Source organism: Sus scrofa, chromosome 7 (assembly GCF_054392235.1).
Source record: "Sus scrofa isolate SSC_HxYL_T2T_F1_AM1 chromosome 7, Sscrofa_HxYL_maternal_Yorkshire_Landrace_v2.0, whole genome shotgun sequence".
Taxonomy (NCBI): domain Eukaryota; kingdom Metazoa; phylum Chordata; class Mammalia; order Artiodactyla; family Suidae; genus Sus; species Sus scrofa.
In genome coordinates this window covers 132,818,545-132,838,676 of record NC_139389.1, presented here as the reverse complement: position 1 = coordinate 132,838,676, position 20,132 = coordinate 132,818,545, and the positions used below count along the sequence as shown (strand labels likewise).

The window sequence follows — 20,132 nt, the reverse complement described above, 5'->3', positions numbered from 1 at the left end:
TGACTTCCTCAAGCAGCCCCCGCCCTCCCTCCCCTGCCCACCCCGCCCCTCCCCCGCCCGCCCGCCCCACGGGTCCAGCAGCCACCAATCTGATTCGAGAAAGGAAGGATCTCCATGCCCAGGCCAAGCCGAGGGTTTCAGGCAATGGGTGGGATGGGTTCTTTTTTGGACCCAGCATCAAAGCTTCAACAAGTGCCCCGGAAAACAGACATCCGACTAAGGGATGCGCTTCAGAAACTTCACTTCATGAAATGGGACTGCCCTCGGGGGAGGCTCTGCCCTGAGACCCCTGATATTCCAGTGGTTTCCCAGAAATCAAAAAGGCCTCTCGCATGACCCTTACTGACAAGACACAGCCAGCTTCCCTCCTACCCCCACAGACGGCCCGGTTGGGTGCCCAGCATGCTGGCCCCAGAGCCACACTGAGACATGGACGGTCAAACATAAATTAAGATTCGCAACCTACCTCTGTGATATCGCCGTGTCTATAATGTACTATACACATAAATAGACCCTCGGGGCGGGGGGGGGGTGTGCAAGGGAGTCACCGCAAGGCCACGTGCTGGGGATCCCGACCCAGGCTCCGGCCTTGGCCTTCACCCCACCCCCACCCCCTCCCACCGCCACCCCTGGGGCGGGGCCTTGGGCCAGGCCCTTCCCTGCACTGAGCCTGGGGCGGGGGCGGGGGGGGGGTAATCTCCCAGGCTCCCCTCCCCGCCAGGTGGTGTGAAAAGGGGCACGTTCCCGCCAGCAGCGGAGGGTCGTTAACACGGTACCACCTGCAGCCAGCACGTTGCGCTGGCAGCATGCCTCAGCATACATTAGCTCGTCCGTGCCCCACGAGGGTCCTGCGCATAAGACATAATGATCACAAGTAGCTGGTCTTTATTGAGCGCACTCTCTCCACCAGGCGCCGCGCGGCCTGCCCGGCCTGCACAGAGGATCCTCTGGGATGCGGACCACCCAACAGCAGCCCTTCTCGGCTCCTCCACTAAGGTCTGGAGCGCGCGTCCTGCGCCAGGCACGGGTCTGGGTGCCGGCGAGCCAGCAGACAAAACCTGAGCACGAACATCCTGGGGGGAGGAGGAGACGGCAACAGACGATACTCAAAATAAGTAAGTACAACGTGCGGGGTAGGAGATGGGGATGAGAACCTTGGAGAGGAGCTCCCGTCGTGGCTCGGCGCTAACAAACCCGACGAGTATGCAGGAGGACGCGGGTTCGATCCCTGGCCCCCCTCAGAGGGTTCAGGATCCAGCGTTGCCGTGAGCTGCAGACACAGCTCAGAGCCCGCGTGGCTGTGGCTGTGGGGTAGGCCGGCAGCTACAGCTCTGAAGTAGCTCCTAGCCTGGGAACGTCCATATGCCACGGGTGCGGCCCTAAAAAGGCAAAAACAAAAAAACTTGGAGACAGATACAGTGGGAAACAGGCATAGAAAACAAGAAGAAGAAAGCCTCAGGGAAAAGGTGATATTTTAGCCCCATCTTACATATGAGGGAATGGAGCCTCAAAGAAGTCAAGCGACTTCTTAGTTACTTAAGTAGCCACACAGCTAGGAAGATGCCGAGCTAGGGGGCATATGTGGGAAGTCTGGCCCTGGTGTCTTGTACCCACTTGGCCCCGGCACCTCATGTTCACAGCAGGTCTTGCTCTCTGATGCCCCCTACAACGTGCGCCATGAATGCACACGTGGACAAAGAGGAGCATAGGGCACCCCCCGGGAGGCACAGAATCCAGGATGAATACGTAAACGGCCTCTCTTGGAAGAGATGCAGAAGTGACAGCGCCCACGGAACCTGCAGAGATTCTGGGATCCAGTCAGGCTGGGATTGTAGCCCAATGTGGCCCAGCAAGTCAGCCCAGACGCTAAAGCCATCTCCTGCCATCTGGCTGTGAGGGCATCCAAATGCATTCACCCCCCACCACCACCACCCCTGCCCTGTGCCACCCCCACATGCAGCCACACCCACCTAGGCTCCAGGGGCAAAGGTCCAGGGATGGGAGAAGGTCACCAATCCTCATGTCCCACGTGGGTGCGGGACTCTCCTGGAACAACCCTCCATTCCAATGGGCCGCCTTCAAAAAACCAAACAAGAAGCATGTCAAGTGTGGCTGTTTTCTATGCCTCTCCCCCTCCCCCAAAAAGACATGTAGGGAAAGAAGTTTGGTGGGGTGTCTGTGGGACCTGGGGAAACTGGCCCGCTGCTTCTAGAGCCGTGAAGTTGAGCCAAGGGAACGTTCATTCTTCATCTTGCCCTTCACCTGCTCAGCCTCTTCTCAGCTCCCATCCAACGCGCTCACGCTCTTCAAGCTCCAAGAAAATTCCTTCCGGGGAATGTCCCCTATTCCCGGGCTTAACCTTTCAGATGATGGAGCACGTCCCTTTGGTACAGAGAACTCCCCATCTCCATGAGATCAGTCAGAGCAATTATCATTTTAATTGTAATGAAATACGTATTGTGTCCTCATTACATGGGAAGCATTGCTTGAACCACTTTCAATATCTGACTCATGCCATCTTCAAGCACCCATGAATGAACTCCTGGTATCCCCAAACTATGACGAAGGAACGTGAGGCGCGGGGGTTGAATACTTTGTCTGAACTCATAAAACTAGCAAATGGCAGAGCTGGGGTTGCAAGCTGAGCATCTGCCACGTGTGGGACAGGGCTTCGTCCATCAGCAGATTATCTGAACGCGTCTGCGGGACTGGAGCCAGGTCTTCAGGGAGGCCGGCCAGTCTGCCCTCGGCCCTCTCCCCGAGCCCCTCTTGCCTTGTGCCCTCTCGGGCTTCAGGTCTACATCTGCTTCCCTTAGTCATCAGAGCCACCAGCAACTTATAACTTGATCATTAGCCTGCGGGATATCGGTGATGGGTTTGGCCCCTGCATGTGTGATAATTACAAATAGGACCAACTAGAGAAGATGTTACTTGAGACATAAATCTAAAGCCTGGGGGATATGAAGGCAGGCTCCCTGGGGGGCCAGGAGGGTGAGTCTGACATGGGTGAACCCCAAGGAGTGCCAATGTTTTCAGGCACAGTCACAGAGAAAGGAAAATGGGGAGAGGGTATGGCTTTGGAAGAAGAGCAGACGAGGGTTCAAGTCCCAGCTCTGCATCTGCTCCCTACATGATTTGGGACAAGGCACCGACGACTTCTAAACCTCCGTTTCCTTTTGTCTTCATTGAAGATGGCAACTGCTCTCATGGAAGGTGGCTGGAATGACTTAGAGGACACAAAGCTATGCCGAGGGACTAGGAAGAGCCTGAGCATGGGGTTGGCCTTAGGGCTCAGTTATCCAGGAGCGTCAGTGGAAAGGAGGCTGGCTGCTGGGTCTCGGGGCAGTGCGAACGCAGCTGGGCTGAGAGCAGCCACTGAGCAGCTCTGACCCCTGGGACTCGGTCCCTACGAGCTGTCAGCCCACCTGTTGTGCCAGAGCCACCTGAGCCACTGAGCACACTCCGAGGCAGGAGCTTCCCCAGCAGCTCCACTCAGAGGCAACCACTCTTCACAAATCAAGTGAGCCTCCGGTCTTGGTGAGAACCTGACTATTCTCTCGCCTTCACCCATCCGCCCACCCTCTGCTCTTGATTCCTTCACCCCCTCGCCAGCCAGCCAGCCATCTCTCTATCCACTGCGCACCCTGGGGCAGGCATCCATCCATCCACCCTCCCGCCTCTCCACGCCGCAGAAGACTCAGACAAACCTGGGCTGGAGTCCTGGGTCCTGCTTCCTGGGCAGTCTTGGACAAGTCCTTAACTTCTCCAAAACTTCTCATCTGTAAAAGAAGGGGAAATCGGATGGACCTGGGGTGAGCAATGGGGGAGCGTGTGGACAGACCAGCGCCTGGCCTGAGCAGGTGATCATGCAACATGCGTTTCCTCTGCGTCCGCAGTCAGGCTGGGACCTCCACAGGGAGAAAACCGCTGTATCTGGCATATTGAGAAATGCTTTTTAGAAATTCTATGCCATGTTCTAGTGCAACCCCCTGCAGCATCCGGGGCCAGGAGAGGGGCCAGAGCAGCCTGGGGTAGTGGTCCCTCCGGAGAGTGCCATCTAGTGGACTGGCCACCGGTGGGGTCCCCAGTGGGCCCCGGGTTGTAGCAGCTGCTGCCTGGTGGCGGGCAGCTGAGTTGGGAGCCAGCCGGGAGGTCCCGGCTGCCTGGACTGCAGGCTGCCCTGTTGGGATGTGGTGCACGTACAGTCTTCATCGCTCAGGGGGCCTCAAGGGCCAGGAGCCTTTTGTTTTGTGGATGACTGCCAACTCGGATTTGCCCACCCCAGGCCAAGTGCCCTTTAGAAGTTTCTGGGAAAAAAAAAAAAAAAAGAAGAAGAGGAAGAATTCTAGCAGCTCCTGTCTGCTGAGTGTCTGTTATGTATTAGATACAGGGCTGGGGGGCTTATGGGATTATTTCTAATCCTCTCAATGACACTAGGAGAGATCCAGAATTTGCCCCATTTTCAAGGAGAAAACTGAGCTTTGCCGAAGTCGGGAAACTCACTTAAGGTGAGAGCAAATATTCAAGCCCTGGATTTGTGGTCGCACGTACCTTCTGTAATCTCAGGGCCCCTCGAAAGTGCGGGAAAGAATCTGGACACTGATGTGAGCAAGCCAACTGTAAAAGAAATTTATGAGTCAACTGGGGCCACTTGAATGCTGAAGAGATGCCGGGTGACATTAAGCAAATGCTGTTAATTTTTTTAACTGTGCTAATGGCACTGCGGTTATGTTTTTCAAAACAGAAAAGAGTCCCTCTTCAGAGACACACACTGGAAAAGGCTGGAAGGAAGGATATGGCATCTGGCATTTGCTTCCGAGGGGCCTGGGGTTGGTGGGGGCAGGTGGGAGGGTGGCATGAGGTCTCGATGGAACGAGACGGGCTGAGAGTTGCTGGTGACCGCCACGTGCCACAAACCATGTAAACGGCGGTGAGAATTCGCACTGTCATCTCGGCTTTGGTGTGGTTTGAAATGTCTCCTAATTAAAGGTTTTGAACATCAACATACGCAGGTGAGGGGAAGCCACTGAAAAGGGGCCCAAGGTCTTGACTAAATACTGAAGGGTGATCCGGGAGCTGCTTCAGAGGCAGCACATGCCTCCAAGGGGAGAGGGGAGGACAGAGGGGCCTGGGCAGCGGAGAGGAAGCCATTCGAGTTGGGTGGACTGAGGAGAAAGAGCGAGCAAGCGTGCATTTCTAGATGCCCACCTGCTGCCCCCAGCCCCATACCTCGCTCAGGCCCTGGGGCTTCCCCCACACCCTCCAGCACCCTCCCAGGACCTCTCAAGGGAGATCAGACACCCCCACCCCGGGCCTGCTTGTCCCTCTCCTAGGCCTCCCTGCCCCTCCCTGGATCTGCTGCACCCCTCCCCAAACCCTCCTGGCCCCGAGCAACCTCTCCCAGCTCTAACAGGGATGCAGAAACCCTTCTCCAAGGCAGAGCTGGCCACCTGACCAGTCCTGCCCTGAGACGAGCTCAGCCAGGCTGGGAGGGATTCAACTGTCTAGCTTGTCAAAGGCATTTTTCTTGGGGGGGTGGCGGATTTGTTTTGCCCCAAACCTGTGTTCCAAGCTGCCCTGGCCACATCCTCAGCCCCTCTCTTCCCCACGTCAGCCTCCCTCTTTTCTGTCCGTCCCTGCAAACCGGCTCTGCTGGACCCCAGGTCGACGGCCATCTCCCCAGACCCCGGACCCTGCCTCGCACCCACCCCCCCGCCCGCCTCCGCCGCTCCCCTCTCGGGCCCTCCCGCAGCTGCCGGACTCTGCGCAGTCGGCCGCCCGGGCGCCTTTCCACCTCCTGCCCCTCCTGGAAACGCTCCCTCCTCCGCCCTCGCTCCCCACGTTGGAGAGGCGGCCGCGGACAGCTCTCCGGGACCCTGCCCTCCGGCAGGCAGCCCCGCGCCCTGCAGCGCAGCCCTCTGGGAGGGAGGGGCGCAGCCTGCAGTCACCCCAAGGTAGGGTGGGCCGCCCCCTCCCTCCCCGGCGGCTGCCCCCAGCCCAGGGCAGGGCCTGGCCCCCTGCGCGCTTCGGCCCCGCCACGAAAAGCAAAATCGTTGCCACCAGAGCCAGAGCGCCGGGTCCCCCTCCCCACTTTCCGGGCTCAAAAACGTGGCCCAGGCAGCCCCCTTGTGGCACTTGGGGGCGCCACAGACTCTTGGCTGGTGTCTGAAGAATTCAGACTGTGTGATTCCACTGCACCGTGAGTTGGCACAAATCTGAAGTGGCCCAACTCCTGCCCGGTGTGGAGCCGCCTCCGAGTCTGAGTCGGGGGCATCGTTCCTCTCTTTCTCCTCCCTTCCTGGCTCTCCCTGGCGCTCCCCTCCTCCGGGAACTGGAACTTTCCTCTTGAACACTGCTCTGACAGCAGACAGGTGTCTGGTGATGGGCAAAGTCGGGGGCGGGGGGCACGGCTGGGGCCGCCTGGGAACAGGAGCCCTCTCCCCACACTGACGGTGGGTGTCCACGACCATCACGCACAGACGGGGCAACTGAGGTCCTGGGAGGGCACCACCCCAGTCTGTGCCCGGAAGCCCTGCCCTTTCGAGGGGGTTGTGGCTCGGGCATTTTCCCGAGGTGAGGGGCCACCCCGCTCAGCCCTCAGGCCCTCGTCCCCGGAGGTCCCAGCATGTGCTCCACGCTTTCCAACTCACTGTCCACACAAACGAGCCCCCGCCCCTCCCATCCCTATCTGCGATCTGCCTGGAGGTGGGCAGGCCCTCTCCACATCAGGTTAATAAAGCCATTTTCATAAGCCTCTGCCCATAGGTGCTACCACCTAATTTTGAATCTGCCCTTCAAACGGATTGGGCCACAGAGGAGCTGGGATCTCAAGCACCGCTGGGAGGTGCTTATAACTAATCAATCCATCCCCTGCCCACCCACACCCCCCGGCACTCAGCACAGCCTCGCTGAGCAGTGTTCAGCAGCAGGGTGTGGTGGGGAGCCTCGGACGGCCCGGGGTTCCATCCTAGCCTGGCCTCACACCAGCTGGGAGACGGTGAGTATGGGACTTCACCTCTCCCTGCCTCAGTTTCTTGATCCATCAAATGGGATTCTGAGGCTGGTGCTCAGAGCTCCTGCTCTGGTGAAGTCCTAGGTGGAAGGCTCGGCCAGGGCTTGTCCCCTGGAAGATTGGGCTCCATAAATCTCAGCTGACATCAACCCCCCCCCACCTCGATCACTTGATTTACAGTGACTCACTCCCTGTCTCTTTCCCCCACCAGACTGAGCTTCGAGGACAGGAAGCCGATCGGCACTGCTCTGTGTCCAGCCTTCCACTCGGCTCTGGGCCCTGGACGGTAGGTGCCCCGCGTTGGTTGGGAGAATGAGTGCCTGGGAAGATGACTGCACCCCACAGAGTGTGGGGTGCCTGGACTCCACTGGGCTTCTCTTCCCCAGATGCCCCCCACCCCACCCCCTTCACAGCTGGCCCTTCTAAGGGGTGTCTTTCTGCTTTATCCCTGGGTCCCCTTATACTGCCCTGTGTCAGGCAGATCCCTGCTCTGTGAAAGGCAGACGTGGGCTCGCGTGTCAGTTCTGCCGCCTTCTGCATCTACTGTGAGCTCACAGGCCAGGGGCTTCCTCTGGCTGACGTGATTTGTGCGATGAAGCGGGCAGAGGGGTCTCTGCCTGGCAAGGTTCCTGTTTGTATTCGAAGCAGGGTCTCCGAAGGCCAGGCGGTTTTCTTTGGTGCGACACTCGTTACACGCGTGCTGTGCATTCCTCCCAGATTCCCCATCCGCCCCACAAGCGTTGACAGAGTATCTGATGTGTACTGGGCTACTCTTATCTCATTTAGCCTCCCTCTGAGTCGGTGAGGGGGCCCCTCGCATCTCCATCGCACAGAGGGAAAAAAAAAAGAAAAGGAAAAAAAAAAAAAAACGCAGGCTGTGAAAAGTGAAGGGAATTGTGCGGTCTCACAGCTAGAGAGCGGGGAGGGGAGCCTGGGAGCCCCCTGGCCCCTCCACAGGCGCCTGCTGCTGCCTCTGCTGCGGGCTGACCAGGGCCGGCCCAGCCGCTGGCGGCTCCTGCGGAAAAGGCAGGGGGTTTGCATAGAGAGCGTTCTCCCTGGCAACTGGCAAAGGGGCCATAAAAAACCGAGAGGGCTTGGAAGCCGCTTAACAGATAGCTAACAGAGCAGCTGGACCCAGGAGGGGAGACCCGCGCCCTCCCCTGGGCTCTCTGCAGAACAGCAGGGCAAAGGGCTCCGGCCCGGATCCGGGTGTGCAGGGGCAGAGGCGCCCGGGACAGGTGTAGACGGCTGAGATCGGATGGTGACAGGGACCCCAAACCTGATCCCATGGTTGACGGGGGGCTTGCTATTATTCAGCACGGCAAGGAGAGGACTGAGAAGGAACTCGCTGCCTGCAAGGAGCCGAGGACAGAGGGGGCGAGGGGGCTGCGTCGGAGCCGCGGAGGCAGATGCAGCAAGCAGGGAGGGCTCGGCAAAGCACTCGGTGTGCGAGCCCAGAGCGGGCTGCTCAGGGAGAAAGGGAGCTCCCTGTTACAGGAGGCATCTGAGCAGAGAGAGGCAGGCCGGTTCTTGGCCGGGAGGCTGCAGTGCGGCTCCCTGCCCGGGCTGGCAGCCCGCACGTCTAGGCCTCGGAGAAGCTCCTACAGCCGCTAAGTCCCGAGCGGGGCTGGCCGCGGAGGAGGCAGGCTGGGGTCAGAGCAAGGATGCGCGGACTTCCCCCCCGTACCTTGCCCTGAGCCCAAGGCAAAGGCACGGAGATGGCCGGTGGAGCACTTCTGTCACAATGAGGCAGTGAGGGAGAGGAGCAGAGAATGGGGGTGAGTGCGGGGCCAGCGGGGGGAGGTGGGGGGCTGTCCTGCAGCCAACTCCCCATCTCAAGGGCCCGGCCACCTGGAGTGGCCAAGTGCCCGCCCCGGCTCCCAGGCCCAGGGATTCTGGCCTGGGTCCTCTCTGGGGCAACAGGCTGGTGCAGAGGGTGGGGGCAGCCTCCTCAGGCGGAGGGAGGGGGGAACAGAAAGAGGGGGGCGCCTGGTGAGTTGAGGGGCTGGCCGGCTCATGGGAAAAGCAAGGCCCTTTTCTGGAGGCTGGGCCGCAGCCACGATTTGTCCGGCCAATGGACAGTGACTCGGATGCCCTGGGGACTCCCGAAAGCCCCCTTGCCCAGTGACGGGGCCGAGGGGCCTGGGGGTTGATGAATGTGGTCCATGCCAGAGCAGGGCGCTGGCCCTCCGGGCCCATTCATGGGGGCTTGGTTCCCAGCAACTCTGGGTGGACAGGGCCTTTATCATGGGACCCACTAGACGAGGGTCTGGTCTGCAATTTCTAAAGGAGTTTGCTTGTCTTTGTTCCCAGCACAAGCATAGAGCGTGTGTGTGTGTGTGTACACGTGCGTGTGCCTGTGTGTGTGTGTGTGTGTAAGAGAAAGAGAGACAGCGACAGGCTAGCTGAGGGGCCAGCCTGGAGTCCTTGTCTAAAATGACCAGGCTGCCTGGCACTGCCTGGCCTTGCCTGGGGGGAAGGGCTGCACCTCCACCCTCCCGGGAGCAGAGAAAGCGAAGGGACCCGGGGACCGAGGGTCACAGCCCCTTGTCACTGCTGCCTGACTGGCCCGGCCCTGGCAGCCCCATCTGTCCGGCGCTGTCTGTCAGCCTCGGGGTCCCGACAGCTGCTCCAGCCCGCCGTGGGGGGGCAGCATGGTGTCGCAGGTGGAGAGCGCGCGCGGGCTCCCCGCAGACAGACAGACAGACGGGCCCGGACCCCCGGGTTCGAGAGCTGCCAGCAGCCCTGGGAGAAACCGTTTGCTCTCTCGGAGCCGCGGGAGAGTGTGTTGGTATGTTCCGTCGTTGCTGGTGTTTTAATCAATTAAAAGACTGCTTTGAAACTGCCGGTTTGAAAATGTTTGGTAAAGTATTTACAAGTGCGTCACGGCCTCTGCGGCGCGACACTGCGGGCAGGCGGGCGGGCGGGGCGGACGGGGATGCGCACAAGACATCACGCACTTCGAAATTTTCAAATAAGGGCTTCCGGTCCGGGCTCGCGGGAGAGGTTCGAGAGAGAGCTTTCATATGGATTTGCAAAGTCATCTCCCCAGATCTCTAACTGGGCAGAGGCCACAGAGCAGCCCCCGCCCCCGCCCCCCCCCCTCCCCGCAGAGGGCAGGCAGGCTGGAGAAGGGGGCTGCCACCAACCTGTCACCCCAGACCCAAACGGAGCCCGGCTCCCCCGCCGCCGCCGCCGCCCCGAGAAGTGTGTCTGCCCCCGCCCCCTCTTCGGGGTCAATAAACAGAAACTTTAGGAAGGAAGAGCCTTTGTGCCTGGTGGCCCTCGGAAGTGCACTTTTGTGTGAAAGGCAAGTCACGCTCCCCCAGGTAAGGTTGCACCGTGCACAAAACCTCATTTAGGCTGGGTCCGGCCCAGGGAGCAGTTTCTGTGAAATTTAGGAGAAGAAAATGGGTTTAGCCAGAAGTTTTTCCAGGAATGATTAACCTCTGGAGACTGGAACCACTGTTCCTTCCGAGCCCGCCCTTGCCAAAGTCTATAAAATACGAGCCTAAAAAATCTGCCTGAAGAGCAGCCTGACATGTCACACAGACTTCTAAAAATAAATAAATAAACCACTGCCAAAGTTGTTAGGAGAACCCCAGGAAAACCAGCGGGGGCAGCCCCTTGCCTGCCCCGCGCCTCCCCCGCCCCCCACCCCGCGACGGCGCGAAAATGGGGGGGGGAGGTGCTGGCACGGGGGCAAAGGGAGCAGAGCTGCGACTGCCCCCAGCCCCCAGCCAGCCTGTCCCTTTCCTGCTCAGCCGTGTTGTTTCCCCCTGTGGGTCTTTCTGCCTCTGTTCCCACAGGGAGGGCTGAGCACTCGGGGGCCGGATGAGATGGAAGAGGCGGCTGCTTTTGCTGGGTACTGAGTGCCAGCTGCCGCCCAGGGGGATGTCACGGTCCTGGTCCCACCCAGCCCCTCCATACCCCCCCCTGGGGGGGGATATCAGGAAACTGAGGCACAGACATTCTTGGGGACTTGCCTGGGACACAGAGCTCTCCGCCCTGCCGCTGGGTTGTGCTCAAGACGGCCAGTCTCTTGGGGCACCTCCCCCCACCCCCCACTGCAGGGAAAGAAAGGGGACCCAAACCTCTGGGGCACTTGATCCCCAGGGGTGATGCACACTTGGCGTCCCCGCCCCTTGACCCAGAAGCCCGTGCTTTTTCTAGAACATGACCGAGCCCCAAAGGGAGACACACCACTCTTCACCCTGTCCTCTCCAGAGTGCCACCAACACCCCCACTGTGGCCCTGCTGTCACATGCTAGATCATTCTTTCTTCTCATGTTCCAGAACCAGACCCATTTCCCTCTGGCACAGAGCAGGTCACAAAAGACACAATCAACCGTTTCCAGGAGATCATGCCTCCCAAACTCATCACGGACCCATCAACCCTGAGACGCACCACCCTGACCCCTGGACCCCAGAACTCAGGTTCCAGGACCCGGGGGGAGCCTGGTGTGTGCGTCCAGGAGGGCGGGACACAGCAGCTGGGACAGGGCTGGCCCCCCAGGTGTGTGTTTGCAGTTTGACCACATTCCCGGGACTCACCCCGAGCCGCAGAGCGCACCGCCAGGTCCTCTGAAGCTGCCCAGGTGAACAAGAGGCAGTTCTCAGTTAGGCGAAATGGAGCCAAGCGACACAGGAGCTGAGGAGCCCTGGAAAGGGACAAAGGGAAAGGGGTGATTAACATGTGGCCAGTTTCATGGATTCTACAAAAATGCAGAACGTTCTCCTGGAAGAGGCGAGATGTCAGAGGCATCACGATTCCACAGGCCACACTTTGCTGAACTTTGGCATGAGGTGGGGGGGCAGGGGTGCCTCTAAGTTTGGGTTCACCCCAGAGGACACTTCAAGTCTGGTCCCACAGGCCGAGGAGAAGCTGGCTGGGGAAAAGGATAAAAGGCAGGGCATGTGCAGAGAGAAGGGAGCTGGCAGGGGCTGCAGTGTGCCCAGCCGGGAAATGTGTGTGTCTGTGTGTGCATCTGCGTGGGGAGGGGGCACGAGGCTGGGGAGCTGCTAGCCAGACCCTGAAGGGTCTTACGTGCCAGGCTAGGGCTCTTGGACCACATCCCAGAAGCTCCGGGAAGTCAGATGGAGGATTTAAAGCAAGACAGTGACAAGGTCAAGATGGCATTTTAGAAAGATCACTCAGTGAAAATAAACTTTGCTGCAAACCCTTTAATCCAGCTACCCCACCTCTAAGACGCTGGGGTGAAAGAGCCGTCAGCGGGGATGTGTTTACAGATTCAGCTACAAGAATGCTCATTGCAGGGTTGTTAGCAATAGAAAAACGCTTCGGCTAAGATCTTTTTTCGCAGGCGTCCGTTCAGCAGAATCATATTCATTGAGACCTCGGCTTGTGACATGCCCTCCTCATTTATCTGTGCCAGGACCACTTTGATTTTATGTATCTTTTTAATTCATTTTCTTAAATAATGTAACAAGCACGCCTGAACCGGTCACACACACACACACACACACACACACACACACACACACCCCTTCACGACTAGTACACTGACCAAAGCATCTATATGCACCAACTCGCCTCCCCCAGCGGACCTACAGCTGGGATTTTCAACAATAGAGGAGGCTCTAAGCACCAACGGTGCAAACACCCCCCGGAATATTAAACAGCTCTTAAAAAGAATGCAATAGCCAAGACCTATTGTCTTTTAATGGACCTCAGTATTCTGCGCAGAACTGGATTAATCACGGTCCTTTGTTCATCAACACTTTCTCATCATTGGTCCAGGCATGTCCCGCTTTTATTTTTGCTAATTTATGCATTCGTATATTCATCTGTAACAATGTCATAAACACTCTTGAGCCCACTCCTCCAATCCAGACCTCAGCAATTACTTACACCTGCCTCCAAAAGCCAGCCCCACGGCTAAGGACCCAGGACTTTCAGGACAGCAGCGAGGAGGTTAACTAAACTCCGGTGGGTGCGGGTTACAGGCTACTAAGGTGTCCCTCTAAGGAACCGGGTCGGTCCCTATGATCCCCAAGCAGATCCTTGAGCGAAGAAAACCAAGCTGTGCAAAGAGACAGGTACACCGTGAGACGGTTATGTCAAAAGCAAACAGAATCCTATATGCGAGAGGTCTGTTTAGATACATATGCAAATGCACAGAAAAAAAAAAATCTGGAACCAGACACCTGACTCTGATAACAGCAGTTAAAATGGTGGGGAGGGGGGAGCTGGGATTGACAGCCGACCAGACGATGGTTTTAGCTTTTATCTGCAGCGTTTGATTTGCTAATGAGTGTGTTAATTATCAATGCATTTCTTTCATAATTAAAATAAACATTTTGTGTGTGGGGCTTGGTTTTGTTTGGGTTGGTGTGTTTGGGGTTTTGTTTTTTTCTTTTTTTAGCTTTTAGTCTTCTTTTTTTTTTTTTTCCACAAATGCAAAAGGAAGAGCGTTTTGGAGTGGGCACAGTCCCCCCCAAACAAGTTCTGCAGACATGAGGGATTTATTTTGTCCCCAAGTTCATTCTTTTTTTTAATTTTTTACATTCTAAAGCTGGAGGCCCCCCGCCCCGACCCCTAGCCTCCTGGTGGGATGTCAGTGACATGAGGCCAGCAGGTGCGTGACCACTGGCTGGGATTTCACCACCACAGGCCTCAGATCCCTCCAGAGCTGCCAGGCGGGTGTCTGCAAGGCACCCATCCAGGAAGACTTTCCTTTTGGGTCTTTAAAAGGCCCCAAAGCGAATGCCTTGGCCCGTATCCTCCGGGATTAGCTAACTGGAATGAGGACTTGGGGAGAAATGTGACATGAGAGTCCCCGGAGAGGGGACACGGAAGCCTCTGGGGAGGGGTGCCAGGTGGGGGGGAGGGGCATGAGCCAAGCTTTGCCTCTTCCTCAGATGGCTCAATTCCAGGCTGGAGCCCGCAGCTGCCCGGTTTCCTCCCCAGTTCTAACCACCCGGGGGTGTGGTCACAGCCCATCAACCCTCTGAACATGGGGAGCAGCCTTGCAGGTCCCTGCCTGGCCCCCTTCGTGACCAGGGCAGCACCCCGCCCTCCCATCAGAATCCCCTCTCTCCCCGAGGCACCGCAGCCCCTGCCCACCACTAAGCTTCAGGTCCCCAGGTCCCCCTCCAGCTGTCACAGGCGTCAGGATCCCTGAACGGCAAGGCGTTAAGGGAGCAGCAAGGAAGACCCTTTTCCGCACGTGAAGACATCAAGGCTCCACGATCCCGAGAACACAAAACAAAACCCACTTTAAGCCCAAAGTGGCCTGAAGCCTCATCCGGTTCTGCCCTCACTCCATAGGCACAGATCAACAGATGGGTTAGCCGATTAGCATCTCCCCCTACCCCCACCCCGCCAAGCTAACACGGGCAGGACCTTCTAGCACTTCTAGACACCTATTTTCAACCGTGACTTTGGGCAGAAGCAATGGGAGCAGAGGTTGGTTAGCCGGTCCTCTGCCAGCCTGAACGGCTCTTTGATCACCCTGCCTGCACACGAGGCTCTGCTATTTATTACGCGGTGTTTTATTCCGGACAGGATGTGGGTCTGGTGGATACTGTGAGGTGTCTGTCATAGTTTTTCAGATACAAAAGATTTTTATGATAAATACAAATAAAATACAGCACCCAGGTGACTGGCACCCGCCTCCAGGCCCGGGTAATTCCCCGTGAAGACACTCACTGCTCCAGAAGGCGATATAAATCCTGGCATGCCAATAAAAGTTACAGGGTTGACTCAAGAAAAGACCGCCGGGACCCACTGCTGACCTGCCTACCCCTCGTGCCCAGAGTCTCCACAGATGACAAGGGCTTTCAAAGGGACAGCTAGGGTACAGATTCACCTGAAATAAGAACCATTTTTGCATATATTGAGTACCTACTATGCGCCAGGCATCTGATAACTTATTTCATTAAAGGCATCAAAAGCAACACCTGAACACTGCCGGGCCCGCCCTACAGGAGTGGGTGGGGGGAATTTACCACTGCCACCTCCCAAGGGAGCCACCTCTGCCCCCAGGCAGACCCCTGGAGCCCCCACCATTGATGCCCTGTTGTTGGCACCCTTTGTATTACAGTGAGAGACGTGCACAGCTCCCGAGGGAGGCATAACAGACAGACAAGAGTAATGGGGTTATTCTGGGAGTTCCCATCACGGCTCGGCAGTTAAGGAACCCGACTAGTAGCCCTGAGGACTCGGGTTCAATCCCTGGCCTTGCTCAGTGGGTTAAGGATTGGGCGTTGCGTGAGCTGTGGTGTAGGTCACAGATGCAGCTCGGATTAGACCCCTGGCCTAGGAACCTCCATGTGCCGTGGGTGTGGCCCCAAAAGGACAAAAAAAAAAAGTGTTATTCCAATCTTTCAATTATGCCACCATCCTAAGGTCGCGTTGCCCCCCGCCCCCACTCTCGGAGGGCCCCACCTCCCCAGCAAGGCTGTCAGAGCAGCAGAGCAGGGCGTCCGTACCTGGGCTGCAGCAAGGTCAGCCTCGGAGGGCCGGCCTCACACTCCTCTGGGCAGCTGTGCCATCCTGGGGGACCCCACTGTGGCCTCGGGAACCCACTGACTCACTGCCCACCGGGGGGGAGGGCAGTGAGCCTCAGCTGCAGGACAAAGGGTGAGAGTTAGTTCCATCCTGAGGACTCAACATCGTCACAAATGGTTCAAATGTACAAGTCAGGGGGAAAAATCATTTTTCAGACCTTTCCATTCGCTCCTGGGCCCGGCATCTGTCTTCCTCCTTCCCGGAGAAAGCCGCCATGTCACCTCCACGCCACCTGGGAGGGGAGAAGAGAAGACACCCAGCGGGTTCCCTGGCTGAGGTGCAGCCCACCTCTCCGAGCCGCTGCCCCAGGCCCCACCTGCGTGCGGGACGGGGGTGGAGGTGATGAGAGAAAGGAGTAGCCAGTGCGGGCCTCCATCAGGGCCCAGGGGAGCCCGCGGTGGGGGCCCCGCTAAGAACTTGCCAACAGCTTGGGCATCACAGAGCAAAGCAGGGCACGAGCGCCACCGTGCACCCCAGCTGGGCTGACACGCAGACCCCAAGCCTGACCAGACACACGGCCTTGGTCGGTCCCCGTTAGAGAAGGCACATGGTCCCCCCGGGGCCTGCGGTTGGGCGCTGGGCCCCGGGTTCCTCCCCTGCAGAAGGGGGATAATGAAGTTACGGCTTCCCTGGGTGTGACAAGGGTGACAGAACGAAGACAGCCAAGGACATAGGAAATACTGAGACGCACCCAAAGGTAGGGACGGGCCGCCATGCGGCCCCAAGAGAAAAGCGGGACAGGGAGGCGAGTGGACGGTGGCCGCTTTCATACTCAGAGAACCCCATTTATCCAATCACTTTCTAGGAAGCAGCGGAGCTCCAGCCGACGGGACAGGACCAGATCCGCCAACCACTCGCATCAAAGGTAAGACCTGGGGCGAGGTCCCGCGCGGACCTCCCAGGGGGCCTGGGGTGGGGCTGGGGCGTCTGGGCCATTCTGGGAGCTGCGCCGGTGTCAGGAACAGAGGCTAAGGGTTCGTCTGTCTGCAAGAAAACCCGTGACATGGGGGACTCAATGCCCCCTCAAACACTTGAGCAGCTATAATTAGCAGGTCCTGGGCCAGCTGTCCTGTCCCTCTGCCGACAACCGAATTAGCCAAAAGGAGCTGGGAGTGGCCGCAGACTTTCGAGGAGATGGAGGGCAGACACTGAGAAGGCCCTTCCTCTGATCTGGCCTCCCTCCAGGCCACAAAGCTGACCACAGGGACGCCACAATGTGATGTCCCTTGGGGTCCCCAGATGGCCACCGCCCACCCCACCCTCCAGTGGAGGGCGGAGAGCCTAAGCCTGGCTTCGACTGACGCCTCTGCCTCTTCCTTCCCAAACGGGGCTCTCGCCTTCTCAACTTGACCCCGTGAGCCAGGAAGCAAGCCCACCCTGGAAGGAGCACCGTCAGTCTGGGGGCCTCGGGCCCAGGGCCATGCCTGACACAGAGCAGACACTCCCTGGGGAACCCTTCCTGTGATGCAGGGAGGCTGATGACCCCCGTCTGGAGGACACGCGCCCCCTGCCTCTCCACGCGCCATCCCTCACTAGCCCCGGTCACAGGGCCGTCCAATGACCGGGGTCCGAGCACCACTGCCCCCGCTAATTACAGCTCCTGGGCCAGTGGCTTCACCCCCTGGGCTCAGGTTCTCTCACTTGAAAGACAGGGCATCATCACCTCGCCCGGGTTACCGGGAGGATGAAAGGTGGCACCACGCGCGAAGAGGCCGTCCGAGTCCTGACCTTTACCCCTAGAGCGGGTGTGCTGAAATAATAATCCCAAGAATCCCAAAGGTGATTTCAGCCCTTCCGGTGTACAAAAGGCTTGGCGTGCCCCTTCCTTTACGGAAATGGGGAGACGGAGGCCAGCCTCTGCCCCCCACTCCAGCCCTCGCCAGCCCTGCACCAAGGCCCCAGCCTCCTGCCCCAGGAACCCCCATGACAAAGGCCTGCCACCATGGCACCAGGCACAGAGGGAGCCCGCCAGAGACCCGAGAGAGTTCACTCGCCCAGCCCGGGGGTCAAACCTGGACAAAGAAACCCCCCTGCCTGTGCTCCCAACTGTGGAAAGGGTAGGAGGGCCCCCACCTGCTCAGCCCGCCCCCTCCCCTCACCCCTGCTCCCGAGGGTTACCCCATGGGCAATTCTCGGGACCCCAGACCTACAGGGGCAGAGAAGACACAGCCCAAACCCCCCCCGCAGATCTGGGGAAACTGAGGACCCGGGGGAAGGTCACATGGACAGTCAGCCTAGGTCCTGGGCTGGCAGCACCTTCCCAGCCCACTTGCCTTGAAGGGCAAGGGCGGCTTCGGGCACAGCGGATCGGCCAGGCCGATTTGGGTCGCCCGAAGGAGGAGGACATGGCCATCCGTGACCCCTCGCTCAGCCCCTCCCGCAGGCGGCCCTCTCCCCCTCCCAGGGTTATTCTGGGCAGAGTGATCCAGCCGCCCCCTGGAGCTGCCAGTCAAGCAGCGGAGGGGCACGCTCTCTTCAGAATCAGGGGCACTGCCCTTCACCTCGATGGCCGGGGAAGCGGGGAGCTGGGCACCCTCTCCAGGAGGCCCCCACCCCGCCTGGGCTGGACTCGGAGGACAAGCCCAGGGGCCAGCCCCAGCTCTGCCATAACCCAGTGGCCCCTGTCTAGACACTCAGTGTTGCCAGTGATGTCTGAGGCCAGGGAGACGGACAGTCGGGGGCCTCTAGCCAGGCCAGGGGCGGGGACGAGAGTACCTGGGCCTCGCTGTTCTGGGTCAAGGTGAGAAGCATCTCCCTCCGTAAGGCCCAAGGGTCTTGGCACAGGTCAGGGGGTTGAGTGGAAAGGCAGGGGCCCAGACCCCCGACTCCCTACCTGGAGCTATGACAGGCCAGCAGCCCTGGACGGTCCCATGGTCCACTGGGACCCGGGACCCAACCCGAGCTCCTCAGGGGGCCCTCAGGGAGCACTCTCAGAAGGCCCCCCCACCCTCCTAATCTGCTCCCAACAAACGAGCTGGGCGAAGAGAGGGACCCACGCTGCCGGTGCCCAGCCAGAGAGCCCAGCAGGACTCCCACCTCAGCCTGGACACACCTTGACCTTGACCCTGACCTTAATGTAAGAGAATAACTCACAACAGCCTGTGGCCTTCCCAGGGTCCCCAAGAGCCCCCCCCCCATCGTGGGGCAGTGGAGACTCTGCAGGGAACAGATCTCCAGGTCACTCAGCCCCTAAGACCCTCAAATCCAAGTGACTCTGAGCAGGGCCCAGAGGCAGCGCGAGCCGGCGGCGGTAGGCGGTGGGGGGGGGGGGGTGTCTCCAGCTGATGTTAGCCCACCTGACAGCCCGAGAGCCAGGGGACTCCAGGCCTGTCGGCCAGTGTCTGGGGGCCACCCCTCCCGTGCTCACACCTCCCCTTTCTCACCGCCCCTCAGCAACTTGGCCGCAGGCCGCCACCCCTCTCCTCACCTCTTCCCTAATTCCTCCACCCCCGCCCCCCGCCCCAGGCTCAGCTCTGCTCCTAAATATCCTCTCATCTCCTCTTCCAAGCTCTATTTTTAAAATCAGATTTCCTTTACTGTACAAGTGAGCTGACGGGGAGAGGTATTCGCCGAGGAAGGGGCCCCCCTGCTCCCCCAACACCCAACCCTTCATAGACGCACGTTGGCAGCCCCAACCCAATGGGCCACTTGCTCAGAGGCAAAGCAAGGAACTGACCCGACCGACCGGGAAGCCTCGGGGCACCGAAGGTGGTGAGGTTGTGTGTCTATGGCTGTCGGGGAGAGGGCCCACCGCAGAGACCCCAGACTAGGGGCACTAAATCCTGGATTTGGGTTAGTTGTGGTTTTCTGGTTTGGGCTTGGGTTTTTTGGTTAGGGAAGAATTTCCCAATCAACAGCTATCTCTTCAAGATATGTTCCGGAGGCTGGAGACCGCACCATGTCTCCAGCTGCGCTGGTAGGTCTGAGGTTTACACGTCCGGAGAGCCCAGAGAAGAGGCAGGGGTGGCCTCTGGGCTGCACGGGGCTGCGGCGGGTGGACCCGTGGAGAACGGGAGTCAGAAGGAAAGCTGACAGGCCGTTGTCCAGAGCAGGACCCAGGAGCACAGGGCACCTGCAAAGTCCTGGCAAAGGCACAGGCAGCCGAGCCCCGGGGACCCTCGAAGGAGATGCTCGCCAGGGGTAGCCCTGCCCCCCACTCCCGACCCCAAGTTCACCTCCAGCACAGGACTGAGGGGTGTGGGCCTCATCGCCCCAGGGATATTCCACAGGGAAGCGCTGGCTCCACGTCTTTGTCTTGAAGGTCCAGCGTGATGCCTGGTGTGGAAAAAAGAATCAGGACATGCGTATGAATGAATGAATCGTAGGTAGAGAGACGAGCTTAAAAACATTAAAAGGCAATAAAATCAAGATGTGTTGGGGGGGCAAGAAATAAGAAACCCCATCTCTCGGGCATAAAGAAGAAGAAATTGAAGCTAGGAACTGCAGGTGGTGAAACGTGGGTTTCGTGCAAATGTAGGCTTTATCATGTCCTGAGTAAATGAAGAGCAATGTGAAGCTGTTTCAATGTAACAAACACCCCGTTCCGTGTTCGTTTCATGCTCAGGCCACTGGATTTCTGGTCACGGA

At 58.8% G+C, this 20,132-nt stretch overlaps 1 long non-coding RNA gene and 1 other non-coding gene across 2 annotated transcripts; both read right to left on the bottom strand.

The window, feature by feature from the left end:
• Positions 1-865: 865 nt before the first annotated feature.
• Positions 866-18,509, bottom strand: LOC106504559 (uncharacterized). Its single transcript, XR_014811408.1, has 8 exons — positions 15,703-18,509; positions 15,467-15,603; positions 12,885-13,056; positions 11,567-11,673; positions 4,552-4,617; positions 3,708-3,779; positions 1,971-2,076; positions 866-1,073 (listed from the first exon to the last, which is right to left on the bottom strand). It is a non-coding gene; the product is annotated as an uncharacterized LOC106504559 (long non-coding RNA).
• On the bottom strand, positions 12,696-12,772 carry LOC146401927 (small nucleolar RNA SNORD112). Its single transcript, XR_014811764.1, has one exon. It is a non-coding gene; the product is annotated as a small nucleolar RNA SNORD112 (small nucleolar RNA).
• Positions 18,510-20,132: the final 1,623 nt, after the last annotated feature.